At 36.8% G+C, this 17,521-nt stretch overlaps 1 non-coding gene across 1 annotated transcript; it reads left to right on the top strand.

Moving 5' to 3' along the window:
* Window positions 1-15,432: 15,432 nt before the first annotated feature.
* Window positions 15,433-15,539, top strand: LOC141715978 (small nucleolar RNA R71). The gene has a single exon (XR_012572715.1). It is a non-coding gene; the product is annotated as a small nucleolar RNA R71 (small nucleolar RNA).
* Window positions 15,540-17,521: the final 1,982 nt, after the last annotated feature.

The raw sequence follows: 17,521 nt of genomic DNA, 5'->3' as shown, positions 1-17,521 counted from the left end.
TTGATTTTTTTTTCTTTTTCAATGTCTCTTTACTCTTTCTTTTTTATGATTTTTGTATTGTTTTTTGCTGATTTTTTACTTATATTTGTTTTGGTTTGGGCAAAAGTCAATATTTTGTTGATAAATCTACATCAGTAGTTATAAGTAATTAAAAGTTCTTCTTCTTTTCCAGAATTTTATATTTGTCACATATTATAGATTTTTTATTCATATATTTGTTGATAAAATTTGTATTTCTTATAGGAGATGGAGAAGGTTGATGTTACTCTTTGTTTGAACTTTTTTTGTATTGTGTTAATTGTCTTCTTAATCAGTACTATATAATTCTTCTCAAACTATTTTACATATACATGTATTTACTTCCTTTTATCCTAATTTTTTTGTGCTTAATTTGTTCATCAAGTTGGATGAAGATGATTTTTAATATTTCATTTTATACTGTTACGTTTTCCCTTCTCATTTGTTATCTTTAACTTTTATGGGTCTTTTTATTTAATATTATGCACAATTTTAAGTGTTTGAACTAATTGTTTAACTATGTTTTCTTTTGAATTCATGCAGGAATTAAGGTTTTTGCATATGATTTAGGAGGAATGCATACAAGGTGTTTGATGTATATTCTCAGTGATTCATTGATTCTATGATAGTTGACAAATGATATGGACATGTATTAATTTTACATAATTATGTATCAATTTTCTATTTTAATAATTATTGCATAATATTTTTGTGAATATAAGCCTTTACATATTGCCTTAAAAAATGAGATAATAATTTGTTTGTGCATCTAATGGAGGGGAAAAAGAGTCGGTCTCTTTGTTTTTTCAATTTTTAATGTTGGAACTAATTTTGTCGTATATATGATCCGCATCTACTTCATATGTCATTGTTTGTGCATCTACCGGAGGGGAAAGAGAGCTGGAGGGTAACTTTAACGATAATTTAATAGTGATATTGATGGAGGAGATGACTTTGACAGTTGCTTTGCCATTTGTATTAGGTAATTTGATATGTGATAATATAACTACTGGCGTTTATATTATTAAGCTCAAGTTGATGATGGACTCAACGTCATTATTTGGAGTGTATCATGGTCATGGAGGCTCCCAGGTAGCTCTCCTCGTATCCTTCCCTTATAGTTCTTCCTTTATGGATCTATATGTTAATCAGTTTTTTGTATTTCAATTTTGTATGTTCTTTTTGGGAAATATTTAATTTTAAATTGGGTATGAACTTTCAGGTTGCAAAATATTGCCAGAAGCTATTTCATATTGCTAGAAGTTATCATGTCCCTACAGTTTTCAGTACGCCATCTACTAGTAATTTTAATTTACACATTTTGCGCATATCATATTATCGGAGGATTTTTTTTGTCAATAAAATGGTAGGATATGACCATGTTATATAATACTATTAGTATATATGTAATAGAACATATGTGTGTTCTGAGTTTGTCCAGTTACCTGTTAAGATTGCTAAGATTTAATTATATTTTATTTATCGTAATATTTCAACAAATATCAACATCAGCTCTCAAAGTTCCTTGCGATCTACTGCATTTTCTCAACGCAGTGTGACAGGAAATATACCAAATTACACAAGTTACCTAATTCAGATTTTTTTTTATTTTTTATGTTCAATTTATATTTTTAAATAGTTGTGAAGCAGTTACTGAGTACATTTCACTTCACACTTATCACTGAGTACATTTCACTTCATACTTATCACGTATATCATCCTTTTTTATTGGAGTTTCTGATCTTCCATACGCTCTTGGAAAATATACTCACTCCATCACAAAGAAAACTAAATGGAGTTGATTTTACGCAGACATTAAGGACAGAGTCATCAGGTTAATAATTCATATTTAACAACTAAGTTATCATTAATATACCAAATTTGGCTAGACTTAACACTAATTCGGCCGTTGTTGTAATTTTTTTTAGGCGTTGGAGCGCAAAGTCCATACTCACGAATCATACAAAACAGTCCACCTTTAAAAAACAAAAGTGTACGTTATCAGCTTCCTGCATCAAGTATGACTCCACATAACATTTATAGAATATAGGCCAAGCAACAAATATAATACGATACTTTCAATAAAGGTAATTTTTGATATTTTAAAAATGTGCAGGTACTCGGTTATTAATGAATCTTCCATTGGAAGATAGAGGTCTGCAATATTTTCCAAAGTATAATTTTAGTAGCAAAAAAACACGAGTTGATCCCCGCATCTTGGACAATCCTGAAGCAGCAAAGAGAAAGAAAATGCAGTCAATCGTCCAGTACTGACACATTGATGGCAAAATTTCAGGTACTATACTGAATCCTATCAAACAATAATCATCTAAGTTAGTATGAGTATCAGAATTTGGAAATGGTTGTCTAATTCCTATTTTTTAATAATTTTCAGCATGATTTTTGGAGTATTCAATGTATGCATATGTATAGTTGGTTAGCTTTGAATCATTTACTTACAGATTTTTCTTTCAAGTTAGCAGACTAAGTTTTCGTTGGTTTAAAAGTAGATGTGCAATTTGAATATGAAATAACAGGTAGATGTCAAGGATGAGGATCATTGGCTCAGTAACCAACTCAGCAATCCACTATTGACATAATTAAGCATTTTGAGAAGTTACAGGTGTGGCGAGCTGCTAATATAACAAACTACGAAGACTATTAATGTTTAGAGATTAAGGTCACTTCCTTGATGCTTAAGTTCTATTATTTATAACTGGATCAAACTACAACAATTGCATATCTTGGTGTTGAATACATGGAGTGCATTTTGTGCATCCTAATATTTTTAGCATTTCTGTTTATCGATATTTGCTATTTTAGTTCTTTACCAAATTTTTGTTGTTCAGTCTATGTGCTTGCTTCTCATGTATAGAAAAAAAACTAAGAAGTGCACTAGAATAATATGACGTGTTATTCTCCACAATATTTTGAACCACAATCTCCAGAAGATTATCAAAAAAGAGAATGCAAGTCTGGTGGATGCATCCAGATGAAGCCAATGCAGTGTTCCAATGTTGATTTTCCTATGTCTGGAATTTTTATGACGATACATTCCCCTGACAAGAATCGTTACCATTCCAATTCTCATCTGCTATTTCAGTGGCTTATTTCTTTTGGAAAATTTGGAGGAAAAAACATAATAAAAAAGGTAATATTACAATTATATTGGAATTCAAATGTCCTGTTTTTCTTGCAATTTCCTGGCCAGTATCTCATTATTTTCATTTAAGAGACTTCCAGATCAACCCATTCCAATCGGTTTATACCGAATACAAATAACAAAACACACAATTGCTATAATTTAGAAAGTATAGGCAACCACCTCTTCTTTAAAAAAACTTTCCATTTTCAAATTTTCAAGATTATGCAAATATTCTTTCATTATAGTTTTTATGGGCATCTGAAATAAGGTATCAACTTCATCTATTATCTCATTCTCTGCATTCAATTTATATCATAGTATAACCTCTGTATAACTGCTCATGATCATTCTAATTTTCATTAAAGGTGGTAATGACAAGCTTCTTTAGTGTTGACTTATATCAGGTTGCTTAAGGTGTTTTCATGTATTCGACTTTCTTTGTTGATAAGTATCAAATGACTTAGGTTATTTGAAAGAAATCCATGCTCCAGTATTTGCCGATTTTTAGTAGCAGGGATTCAAATAGCCTAAGCATCAGAAAACAATAAAGAGTTATAATATTTGCAGGAGGTGAGTACCTTCTTTTAGAAATTCTAATCCATATTTAATATTCTTGGTGATTTATTATTACCTATAAGTTTCTTGAAATACTTGGTGGAAGGAGTATGTAGAGTTTTTATAACTTTTGGATTTTTTTCTAAGAATAGTCTAACTTATTGTCAATGATCTGGAAGGGTTTTTCTGATGTATTCTTCTTAATACTATATCATTATCTTTATTCATTGTATTGGGTTTTCATGATGATGCATGGACTGCTATTGAAACTGAGGGTCAAGAAGCAAGTATAACGTCTCCTTTTTTGTTAGCCTTCCTTTTGAATAATGTGATCAATATCATTCATGTTTTCAGGACCAAGTTCTTAGTAATCTATAATATTGGAAAGGTCTCTTTGTAGTTGACAGATGATTGATACAATAATTTCTTAAAATTAAAGTATCTTTTGATCAATTTACACCTGATTTATTGGTCTGGGGACTGAATCATGATATTTTTGGCTAAAGACTGTCAAATATTTTTTATATGAGTTTTAGATTTAATGTCTGTTAAAGATGAACTAAAGGCCTGTTTCACTTTTTTGTAATTTTTGATCATGAACCATATTAATTTGAAATATAGTGGGGTATGTAGTTGTTGCCATGGTTTCTTTTAAAACCTTTTTTAGATTTAGTAGTTGAATGTATAATTTAAAGTTATATTATTATCATCGTAGAAATATTTTAATTGTTTTCTCAATTATCAATCTTTTAATCAGGCCATGACCCAAAAAAAAAAAATCTTTAAATCAAGATTATAACTAAACTTTGATACTTTAATGTCAATTTATTCTAATTTCCTAATTATTTATTTATTTACTCTTTTTTATTGGCACAGATTTTTAGTTCATATGTCAATTACATATACACTTTAGTGACAGTGGACTGGTATCCCACCTAAGTTAGAACTAAACTTATAAACTTACATTCAATAAATATTAAATTAAATTCCTTAATTAATTAATTTCAAAAATTTTGAGTTATTTTTTTAAAGTGAATACAGTTTTAACATCAAGTAGTTGTAGTCCCAAATATTAAAATATTAAAAATATGTACTACTCTCCTCCGTCCCAATTTATCTGTCTTATTTGACTTTTTATGGTCAAATTGACCAAATTTTGACTGGAAATTTTATATAGTATATAATCGAAAAATTTTATAAAAATTATATCATTAGAAAGTACACGTAATCTACTTTAATACGTATTCTTCGGTTTCTCAAAATAATGAAAAATTGATGTTTAATTTACGGTCAAAGTTGAGTCAATTTGACCATAAAAAGTCAAACAGGACAAATAAATTGGGACGGAGGGAGTATATGATAAATAAATACTAATTAATATTGTATATTAATAAAAAAAATCCATGTGCGAAAGCACTTCCAATATATTTGTTAATATTAAAAAAGTAAAATATTATTAAAATCTAAAATTAAGAATAATAATTTAAAATTAGTTTGGTATATGACGAGAAATTCACGTGTTACACTATTGTTACACTGGATTTTAAAGCTAAGCAGTCTCTTTCTTCTCTTTGCGATGAATGTTGCCATGATCAGTAGGTGGATGTATTTGTGCTAGACAGATTTGGGAGTTTAAAGCTAAGTAGTTTCTTTCCTCATGCAGGGAGAATTTTCATAGACTTAATTTAATTTGTTTTAAAAAAAAATATGTTTTGACAAATCATAATACTTGTAATGTATTATTTTGATACTGATTTATTATTTTAAAGACAAAATTTGTTCAAGGTTCCTTTTTCACAAAATTATTATTATTCTTTAAATTTTGCTATCACCATTTTTTATATAACTATATTTTTATTAATATAAATATTTACAAATTAAATCTTCAAGAAACCAAAACAGGTATAATCTCTTTTGATTTTTATAATGATATACAGATAATACCTATTTTACTTAGACTGAACTAAAATTTTGAAAATAATTCATAATTTTTTTATATTAATTTCAATAAAATATATAAATTACTTTGTAAAAAATCTAGGAAACTATCTCTTTCTTTATTCAGAAAAGTTTAAAAATATTTATATTAAATTTCCGTCTGCGATGCACGCGCTATATTATTAGTGTTTGTATAAATATTCTTAATCTACATTTATAATTTGAAATTCAAAAAACAAGCTATCTATGGAAAAAGATTTTAGACTAATCAATCATGTATGATTTGCTCCTTTATTTGTTATATTTTTAAATTTTGAATTTCATACTTATCTATAGAAACTATCACTCCTTGATTTATAAATTGAGTTAAATTAGATTGATATATACACGTCAGTTATTTTTCTTCTCTCAAATTTCAAATCTCGAAATCTTTCGCAGGTTACATGTAGATTTTAATTGAGTTTCATTTGCTAATGCAACACAATAAACAAACAGGTTAGTACATCATATTTCTTCTTTTTTCATTTTTGTTTTAATTCGTCTCTGCACTCCTTTCTTTATGTAATTTTAGTGTTGTTTTTTGTATTGATAATATATTTGTACTATTTCCAAGCATTGTTGGGTTAAGAATCCTTGGAGGTCTGTTAGTTATGTCATAGCCCATAGGGATTTTGTTGTTATTTTGGTATTGCTGATGATGGCATTGCACTTGGACAATTGGGGCCTTTTTATTGGCTAGCTGTTAGGGCGAAATCACGCACTAATATTCACGCAAGTATACGCGTTCGCAAATAATATAGAATACTTTCTAGTTCGTTCCCTCAGAGACTCAGACTAAGTTATTGTCTAATTAAACTCACTCACCAATGTATGATTACTTCTCAATGTTAAGATAACACTTAAAATTGTTGATTAAATATTAACTATAATTAACTACTTAATTAACCACTTAACTAACACTTCAATTTATCAATAATAAAACACTCATGAGATCACAACTTCATTATTACTTCCTTCTATAGCCATTGTTATTACCTTTAGCATGTGACAGTGATGATATTAATCGAATAACACGAAACTGATAAAAGCCAACTTTCATTGTACTAATACCATTCTACCAAACATCCACAATTAAGATATAAGTTGAATAGTCATCAATTATGTTGAGTTCCTATATGTCTACAGAAATTGACAACACAACGATTTAAGCACAAGTTATTCCTTTTGATTACATAGGGCAAATAAAACTGTTAGAGTTACCCACTAATCATGCACAACGTACATGAACCTATGCTAGCATGGCAAGTTCTAAATCTCAAGATCCACCGTCGCTTCACAAGAGATTAACACCCTATCTTATATGTTCGCGACGCACATAAGACGAATACGCACAACCAATACTAGATATCATGCAATCATCACACACTAAAGTATTAAACAATTAACTAAAGAATTCCATAATAAATCCGTTGCAACCCCATGATCACGATTAGCCCATAATAGAACTTATCGCCATCATGGGTTCATATGAAATCATGATAAACAACACAAGAAAATAATAACTAAACTAATTATATTAAAACAGAGTACGTCACAAGAGTAAATAAGTCAAAGTAAGAAAACTAGCATCCAACGTTACAACGAAACAAGAATCACAAGAAAATATGCTTCCTCTTCGCTGCAGTGTGCTAAATCGGTCTTCTTCTTTATCTCCTTCGCTTCTTGCGCAAAACACAATCTAAAACATAATCTCCTTTTTTCTCTATGTGAAAAACGTCTCTAATCTACTTATATAATAGTCCCATAAAACTCAGATTACATAGAAGTTGGAAGCCAAACAGAAGTAGAAGTCTAAAATAATTCAGCTTTTCCCCGACCCTGCGCGGCCGCTCAGCATTTCTGCGCGGGCGCGCAAGACTGCTGCGCGGCCGCTCAGCATTGCTGCGCGGGCGCGCAGGACCCTTCTGGAAAAATTCCAGGGTTGCTCTGTTTCTTCGCCGTAATCTGCCCGTTCTTTTCCTCTCGCAATGGTGAACACATGCCAAGGCTTATTTTTGATGATTCCTCCTCCGAAATGCAACTAATACCCTGAAATGCATAAACACTAGAAAAACACATCAAATACACAAAATACTTGATTTCAAGACACCAATTTAAGCCATTTTAAGACGTTCTAAGTGGTATAAAATGACACTTATCACACCCCCAAACTTAAATCGATGCTTGTCCTCAAGCATCACAGACTCAAAAACAAATAAAAATATGCATGAATACAATCTATATGAAAATGCAACGATCCCCCTTACTACAATTAACCAACCAAATTGTCACGTCTCAACGAATGCAGTTAGACACTAAAGATCAATAAACTCATGCAAACGGACATGCAGCCAGAAACGTGGTGTGTGCAAATGCTTAACAGATATGCTTCGGAACTAGACCAATTACTATGACTAGACTATCCTCAAGGCAATCCTACGATTATACAAAGAATAAAAATTCTAGGCACAAAGTGATATACAACACTACAAGAACTCTGGAGCTTACTACGGAATCGTGCTTTTTATTTACAACTCAAATGCTTATTTGACCGTGCAATGAGTGAGGTCCACAAAAGACTTATACAATGGTATCCATGTAACGAGCGTTAGGTTAGCGGATCCCAGACTCTAAAAGCCTTAGGTCACTAGGCATAAAGTCCCCTAAGAACTTAATAACTCGAATACCAAAGAGCCCACTCTTGATCAATTATGCAAATTTTTTTTTCTTTTCTGAGCAAGTGCGTTTCGCTCCATCTTGCTCAACCCTAGACTACTCGCATAACATACGAGCCGGCTACTAGCCATTTGACGCCTAGCCACAACTAGCAACAAATTCCATTTTTACTCCATTTTTTTTTCTTTTTCATGCCTTTACCACTAAGAACCTATTATCAAATTCTAAGCATAATAAATAGATTATCCTCGAAAATAATCAGATCATAACAACAATGTAGCCCTTAAGCATTCTCTAAGACTTAGTGAAAATACAAGTGCTTCTAGCATGCATATCAACCTACACAACTTAATATCACTTTAATGCTATCACTACACTCGCATCAATATCACAATTAAGTCGATAAATCATTGCAAAAGGGATCATGGTATATGCATGAGCTATATGATATGACAAACAAATAAAGCTATATAAAAAAAACTATATGGCAAAAATTATGCAACTATATGAACTAACTATCATGAATATGCAGCTATATGACACACACAAAATATTCCTTAACTACCACCCCCAAACTTAAAATCTTCACTATCCCCAGTGAAGGTAGTAGAAAGGAACACAGGGTATACCTACTCGGAGTCATCATCATCATCACCCTCAGTGGGTGGAGTATCAGGCGGCGGGTATGCAGAGTCCTCACCAAAAACTGGCCACTGGATATCAGCTCCAAGGCCTCGAAAAGCAGTCCCTAACGCAAGAGTGAGCTCCTGAGCAAACCTGCTCTGCGTCTTATACATGGCATCCATCCGCCGTGAAAGCCTCCTATACTGGGCATCACCCATCCCAACACCCTCCTGAGCTCTCGAAGAACCAGCCTCACCACGCCCTGGCCTAGCCATAGTAGCACCTCGTGCTGGACGTCCTCCTGGAAGACGATAACCCAGCCCATGCTCCTCAGGCTCACCACCGGTCCACTCCTGCATCCCATTCAGAGTGCCAGAATCTATCGGAGCTGCTGGCAACTGCAACTGCTCATGAGCCGGCCAGTTCACTCCTACTGCTCGGCATAGCTTCGTAACCGTGGATGCATAAGGGATGTTCATATGCTTTGCTCCCCTCAAAAACTTCAGAATTCCTTGGTAGATAAACTCACCAAGGTCCACATAGTATTCCTCATTCAGAATTCCCCACAACAGCTGTGCTCTCTCAACTGTGACCTCGTGTGCATGTGAAGAAAGCAAAATATTAGCACATATAAATGCATTCCATGCACGGGCATACCTGTTCATGGCGATCGCCGGAAAGTGACGATACTCATTATTGGCTGGACTGCGGTTCCAAACTGTGCCCGGTCGATAGAGAGTCGCACAAATCAAATCCAAGTCAAAATCCTCAGCAGTCTTTTCATTCCAGTTCTCCTCCTCGGGCTTCCTCTCTCGCTGTCCAATCACACGGCGAATCGCCACTGGATGATAATCAACCGTCAGCCCACGGACTACAGAAAACCCATTCTTTTCAGCCTTCGCGTTCGCGTAGAACTCGCGAACAACGCTCATCGGTACTGCTTCGGGTGACTCACAAAAAGCTATCCACCCCTTCTCTGCAATCATGGGCAACAACTCACCATCCCTCCCTGATGGTAAAAACCCCCTCTCCTTCAGAATCGGCTTCCCCAACAGCCTAGTGTACTCCTCCTCCGCATCTCTGTCAGTTAACCGAGGCCTTGCAGCAGTACCCCTTGATGAATCAGCAGTAAGAACTGTGTTGCTGCTGTCAATAGTGCGTGCTCTCTTGGGTGCCATTGATTTGTGAATAAAAGTGTGTAAGAACTGATTTTTGATGTTTATGAGAGGGTTTAAGTGTAGGAAGTTTGTGGGAGATATGTAGGATAGGTGTATGTATATATAGGGTGTGGAGTAGGTTAAATTAGATTAGGAGTGGGGTTGAGGGATAAAATCATGGGGTAATGGGAAAAGAATTCGTGGATTTATGGGCTGTGATGTTTTTTTTGTGTTTTTGTTTTTGTTTTTTTTTTTTTTCTGAACTGTAAAAAATTTTCTGGAACTCGACCCCTGCGCGGCCGCTCAGCATTTCTGCGCGGGCGCGTAGCAAGCTGCGCGGCCGCTCAGCAAGCTGCGCGGCCGCTCAGCATAGCTGCGCGGGCGCGCAGAGGGTCTCTGGAAAATTTTTTTTTCAGCCCCTTTTTTCTGATTTTTTTGTGTTTTTGGATAGGTTATTAACTTCTAAGGGTTCCTGTAACAACAATTCATGGGTTGCCTCCCACGCAGCGCTTCTTTTTTGTCATTAGCTTGACGTTCCGTACCTTTCTCAAGTAGTCAACAAAATGGCACTAACCACCTCTCAGTTTGCCATGTCCCCATAGTAGTGCTTCAACCGCTGACCGTTAACCTTGAATGCTTGGTCCGAATCATTCTCAAAAATTTCCACCGCTCCATGTGGAAACACAGTTTTGACAATAAAAGGTCTAGACCACCTTGATTTCAATTCCCAGGAAAAAGTCAGAGCCGAGAGTTGAATAACAGAACTTGTTACCCTGGCACAAATAACTTAGGATGTAGCTTCCTATCGTGCCACCTCTTCACCTTTTCCTTATACATTTTGTTATTCTCGTACGCTTGCAGTCGAAATTCATCAAGTTCATTAAGCTGAAGCATTCTTTTCTTACCAGCTGCATCTAAATCCAGGTTCAATTTCTTCAATGCCCAGTAGGTCTTATGCTCAAGCTCCGCCGATAGATGACATCCCTTACCGTACACCAACTGAAACGGTGACATCCCAAGTGGAGTTTTGTATGCTGTTCTGTAAGCCCAAACAGCTTCATCGAGCTTTATAGACCAATCCTTCCTTGACGGACAAACAACCTTCTCTAGAATGCGCTTTATCTCTCTGTTAGACACTTCCGCTTGACCATTTGTTTGCGGATGATAGGCAGTAGCTACTCGATGATTCACATTATAACGCTGCATCATAGAAGTGAACTTACGGTTGCAAAAATGCGATCCTTCATCACTTATGATTACCCGAGGCGTTCCAAACCTTGTGAAAATTTGCTTATGAAGAAAATTTAGTACTACCTTTGCATCATTTGTCGGTAAGGCTTTAACTTCGACCCATTTTGAGACATAATCGACTGCCAGCAAGATGTACTGATTATTGCAAGACGAGATAAAAGGCCCCATGAAATCGATTCCCCATACATCAAAGACCTCGACTTCAAGCATCACATTTAATGGCATCTCATCCTTCCTTGACAAATTTCCCACTCTTTGGCAACGATCACACCTTAAAACAAACTGATGAGCATCCTTGAACAAAGTAGGCCAGAAAAAACCTGCTTACAGAATACGAGCTGCCGTCTTCTCACCTCCATAGTGTCCACCATAAACCGTGGAATGGCAGTCTCGTAATATCCCCTCCGTCTCACAGAACGGGATACATCTCCTGATGATCTGATCAGCTCCCTGTCTAAACAAATATGGTTCATCCCACATATACCACTTCACCTCATGCAGAAACTTCTTCTTTTGAGCGGATGTCAAATTAAGCGGCATTATATTGCTGACAAGATAGTTTACAATATCTGCAAACCATGGTTCTTCCTCCTGAATTGCAAACAACTGCTCATCCGGAAAAGATTCATTGATTAACGTCCTATCTTGTGAAGTAGAATCGGGATTCTCCAACCTAGAGAGATGGTCAGCTACTTGATTCTCGGTACCTTTTCTATCTTTGATCTCTAACTCAAATTCCTGAAGTAAAAGCACCCAACGAATGAGTCTCGGCTTCGAATCCTTCTTAGAAACCAGATAGAGAATAGCTGCATGATCAGTGAATACTGTTACTTTCGTACCAAGCAGATAAGATCGAAATTTCTCAAAGCCAAAGACTATAGCCAAAAGCTCCTTCTCAGTAGTGGTGTAGTTCAATTGGGCCCCATTTAAAGTCTTACTCGCATAGTAGACCACATGGAAGAGATTTTTCTTGCGCTGTCCCAGAACTGCACCTACCACATAATCACTCGCATCACACATCATCTCAAACGGTTCTGTCCAATCTGGTGCTGTAATAACTGGTGCCGTGATCAAACTCTTCTTGAGAGTCTCGAATGCTGCCAAACATTCATCATCAAATTTGAAAGGCACATCTTTCTCAAGTAAATTGCACAACGGCTTAGATATCTTTGAAAAGTCCTTGATGAATCGCCGATAAAAACCCGCATGACCGAGAAAACTACGGATTCCTTTCACCGAATTAGGTGGGGGAAGATTTTCAATAACTCCCACCTTGGTCTTGTCCACCTCCAGACCTTTGCTAGAGACCTTATGCCCAAGGATAATGCCTTCACGCACCATAAAATGACATTTCTCCCAATTAAGCACCAAATTAGTTTCCACGCATCTTTTGAGTACGGCGCGCAGATTATTCAAACATTCATCATATGAGTGTCCAAAGACGGAGAAGTCATCCATGAACACTTCGACGTTATTTCCAATCATGTCAGAGAATATAGCCATCATACATCTCTGAAAGGTGGCCGGGGCGCCACATAACCCAAACGAAACTCTACGAAAAGCAAATGTGCCAAATGGACAAGTGAAGGTAGTCTTTTCCTGATCCTCTGGTGCAATACAAATCTGATTATACCCGGAATAACCATCCAGAAGACAAAAATACTCATGTCCCGCCAATCTGTCAAGCATTTGATCAATGAATGGGAGAGGGAAGTGATCCTTCCTTGTGGCTTTGTTCAATTTTCTATAATCCATGCATACTCTCCATCCTGTAACTGTTCGAGTAGGGATGAGCTCATTCTTTTCATTTGCGACCACAGTGATACCTCCTTTCTTAGGTACACATTGCACGGGGCTCACCCACGAGCTGTCAGAAATAGGATAAATGATGCCTGCATCTAGCCATTTCAGAATTTCTTTCTTCACCACCTCCTTCATGATCGGGTTCAGTCTTCGCTGCTGTTCCACAGTTGGCTTACTACCTTCCTCTAACAGAATTTTATGCATACAATATGAAGGACTTATCCCCTTGATGTCTGCTATGGTCCATCCTATAGCCGATTTGAATTCTCTCAAAATCCTTAAGAGCCTGTCTTCCTCACTACCTGAAAGGTTAGCTGAAATAATAACAGGTAACGTAGATGAATCACCTAAAAAAGCATACCTCAAGTGTTCAGGTAATGGTTTGAGCTCCAAGGTAGGTGCTTCCTCTATTGATGGTTTGAGCTTCCCTTCAGCATTCTTAAGGTCAGAAGTACCAAGGGATTCAAATGGTATGTCGAGCTTTCGCTTCCATGGAGAAGCGTTCAGATATTGTAATTGCTCGTTGCTATCTTCATCATCGCTGTCAAAATCCTCCACTAAGGCCTTTTCCAATGCATCAGACATTAGCATGTGATCGAGTTCCGAAGTAACTGCGGAATCAATCACATCCACTTTTAAACACTCCTCATCTTCTGTAGGGAATTTCATTGCCTTGAATACGTTGAAGATCACATCCTGATCTTGGACCCGTATAGTAAGTTCCCCTTTTTGCACATCTATCAAGATACGGCCAGTAGCCAAGAAAGGCCTCCCCAAGATTATGGGAATCTTCTTATCTTCCTCAAAATCCAGAATAACAAAATCTGCAGGAAAGAAGAGCTTATCCACCTTGACGAGCACATCCTCAACTATGCCCCTTGGGTAAGTAATGGAACGGTCCGCCAATTGTAGCGACATGTATGTGGGTTTTGGATCAGGCAGATCCAGCTTTTTAAAGATCGACAACGGCATCAGATTAATGCTTGCTCCCAAATCACAAAGGCACTTGTCAAAAGTTAGATTGCCAATGGTGCAAGGAATGGTGAAGCTTCCTGGATCTTTCAGTTTTGGTGGTAACTTTTGCTGCAGAACAGCGCTGCATTCTTCCGTGAGAGCAACGGTTTCAAGGTCATCCAGTTTCACCTTCCTTGAAAGAATAGTCTTCATAAACTTCGCATAACTAGGCATTTGTTCCAGAGCCTCATCGAAAGGTATATTGATGTGAAGTTTCTTGAACACCTCCAGAAACTTCCCGAACTGTCTATCCAGCTTTTGTTGCTGCAATCTCTTAGGAAAAGGTGGTGGAGGATAGAGCTGTTTCTCCCCTGTATTAGCCTCAGGCAGAGTGTGTTCAACAGTAGTCTTCTTGGTTCCGCCACTTTCTCCTTTTGCTTAGATTCTTCATCTCTAACTTCAGCTTCGACTTCTTTTGCCTTTTCAGCATCAGCTACTTTTCCAGACCTTAAGGTAATAGCCTTGACTTGCTCTTTAGCTTCCTTCCTGCCTGGTACTTCCGTGTCACTGTGAAGAGTGCCAGGTTGACGATTGAACACTGCATTGGCTAATTGACCGATTTGATTTTCCAAGGTCTTGATAGAAACCGCCTGACTCTTGCACAACAACTTAAGTTCCTCAAAATCAGCACTAGTAGGTGCAGCTGCACTTCCCTGTTGAGGATATGATTGCCTTGTAGCATACTGCTGTGGTTGCTGGAATCCAGGTGGGTTAAACTGTTTACTCACTCCTTGCTGATACGGTGGCTGAATAGCATTCTGATTATTTCCCCAGCTGAAATTTGGATAATTTCTGTTGTTAGGATGATAGGTCACTGGCACAGGCTGCTGTTGTCGCTGATAATTATTCACATACTGAACAGATTCGTTGACAAGAGAACACTGATCTGTAGCATGAGAACCTGCACAAAGCTCACAAACCATAGCTATTTGATTAACTCCATACGTAGCCAGAGAATCAACCTTCATTGATAGCGCTTGGAGCTGGGATGCAATAGCGGTGGCTGCATCAACTTCCAGAATACCTGCGACCTTGCCTGACGTCATCCTCTGAGTTGGGTTTTGATGCTCGTTTGCAGCCATTGTCTCTATAAGATTATACGCCTCAGTATAGCTTTTAGCCCATAAGGCTCCTCCAGCTGCTGCATCGAGCATGGGCCGAGATTGGGCCCCCAAACCATTATAAAAACCAGTGATTACCATCCAATCCGGCATTCCATGATGTGGACATTTTCTCAACATTTCCTTGTAGCGTTCCCAATCCTCGCACATAGATTCTGTAGGTTGCTGCGCAAACTGAGTAAGAGCACTCCTCATAGCAGCAGTCTTTGCCATTGGATAAAACTTCACCAGAAAATTTTGCGCAAGATCTTGCCACGTAGTGATGGACCCAGCTGGTTCAGAATGTAACCAGTCTTTAGCCTTATCCCTCAGTGAGAATGGGAAAAGCCTCAACTTGATAGCCTCATCAGTCACGCCATTATACTTAAAAGTGCTGCAGATCTTGACAAAATTTCTTATGTGCATGTTGGGGTCTTCAGTTGCCGCTCCTCCAAAAGAAACAGAATTCTGCACCATCTGAATAGTGCCCGGCTTGATTTCAAAGGTGTTAGCTTGAATAGCCGGATGAAGGATGCTTGACTGAATGTCATCAATTTTAGGCCGAGAAAAATCCATAAGAGCTGGATCAGCTTGAACAATACGATCTCCCATGTTTACTGGTTCTTTCTGCTCAGTTCCTGAATCCGAATCCTCAAAATCTAACTTCTCCGGAGTATCAAGAACTGCGTTTGTCTCCTCAGTTGTATCTAAAGTCCTCTTGCGAGCACGAGAACGAGTTTGCATAAACGCTTGCTAAAGTACCTGAAACACAACCGAAGAGAGTAAGTAACTACTACGTCCTAATCACTGAGTCCTAATGACCAATGATGGTAAGTACATAAACTAAACAAATACGCCGAGTCCCCGGCAGCGGCGCCAAAAACTCGTTAGGGCGATATCACGCACTAATATTCACGCAAGTATACGCGTTCGCAAGTAATATAGAATACTTTCTAGTTCGTTCCCTCAGAGACTCAGACTAAGTTATTGTCTAATTAAACTCACTCACCAATGTATGATTACTTCTCAATGTTAAGATAACACTTAAAATTGTTGATTAAATATTAACTATAATTAACTACTTAATTAACCACTTAACTAACACTTCAATTTATCAATAATAAAACACTCATGAGATCACAACTTCATTATCACTTCCTTCTATAGCCATTGTTATTACCTTTAGCATGTGACAGTGATGATATTAATCGAATAACACGAAACTGATAAAAGCCAACTTTCATTGTACTAATACCATTCTACCAAACATCCACAATTAAGATAGAAGTTGAATAGTCATCAATTATGTTGAGTTCCTATATGTCTACAGAAATTGACAACACAACGATTTAAGCACAAGTTATTCTTTTTGATTACATAGGGCAAATAAAACTGTTAGAGTTACCCACTAATCATGCACAACGTACATGAACCTATGCTAGCATGGCAAGTTCTAAATCTCAAGATCCACCGTCGCTTCACAAGAGATTAACACCCTATCTTATATGTTCGCGACGCACATAAGACGAATACGCACAACCAATACTAGATATCATGCAATCATCACACACTAAAGTATTAAACAATTAACTAAAGAATTCCATAATAAATCCGTTGCAACCCCATGATCACGATTAGCCCATAATAGAACTTATCGCCATCATGGGTTCATATGAAATCATGATAAACAACACAAGAAAATAATAACTAAACTAATTATATTAAAACAGAGTACGTCACAAGAGTAAATAAGTCAAAGTAAGAAAACTAGCATCCAACGTTACAATGAAACAAGAATCACAAGAAAATATGCTTCCTCTTCGCTGCAGTGTGCTAAATCGGTCTTCTTCTTTATCTCCTTCACTTCTTGCGCAAAACACAATCTAAAACATAATCTCCTTTTTTCTCTATGTTAAAAACGTCTCTAATCTACTTATATAATAGTCCCATAAAACTCAGATTACATAGAAGTTGGAAGCCAAACAGAAGTAGAAGTCTAAAATAATTCAGCTTTTCCCCGACCCTGCGTGGCCGCTCAGCATTTCTGCGCGGGCGCGCAAGGTTGTTGCGCGACCGCTCAGCATTGCTGCGCGGGCGCGCAGGACCCTTCTGGAAAAATTCCAGGTTTGCTCCGTTTCTTCGCCGTAATCTGCCCGTTCTTTTCCTCTCGCAATGGTGAACACATGCCAAGGCTTATTCTT

Source organism: Apium graveolens, chromosome 3, assembly GCF_009905375.1.
Source record: "Apium graveolens cultivar Ventura chromosome 3, ASM990537v1, whole genome shotgun sequence".
Lineage (NCBI taxonomy): Eukaryota > Viridiplantae > Streptophyta > Magnoliopsida > Apiales > Apiaceae > Apium > Apium graveolens.
Note: the sequence above shows the minus strand (reverse complement) of the source record. Positions and strands in the feature narration are given on the sequence as shown.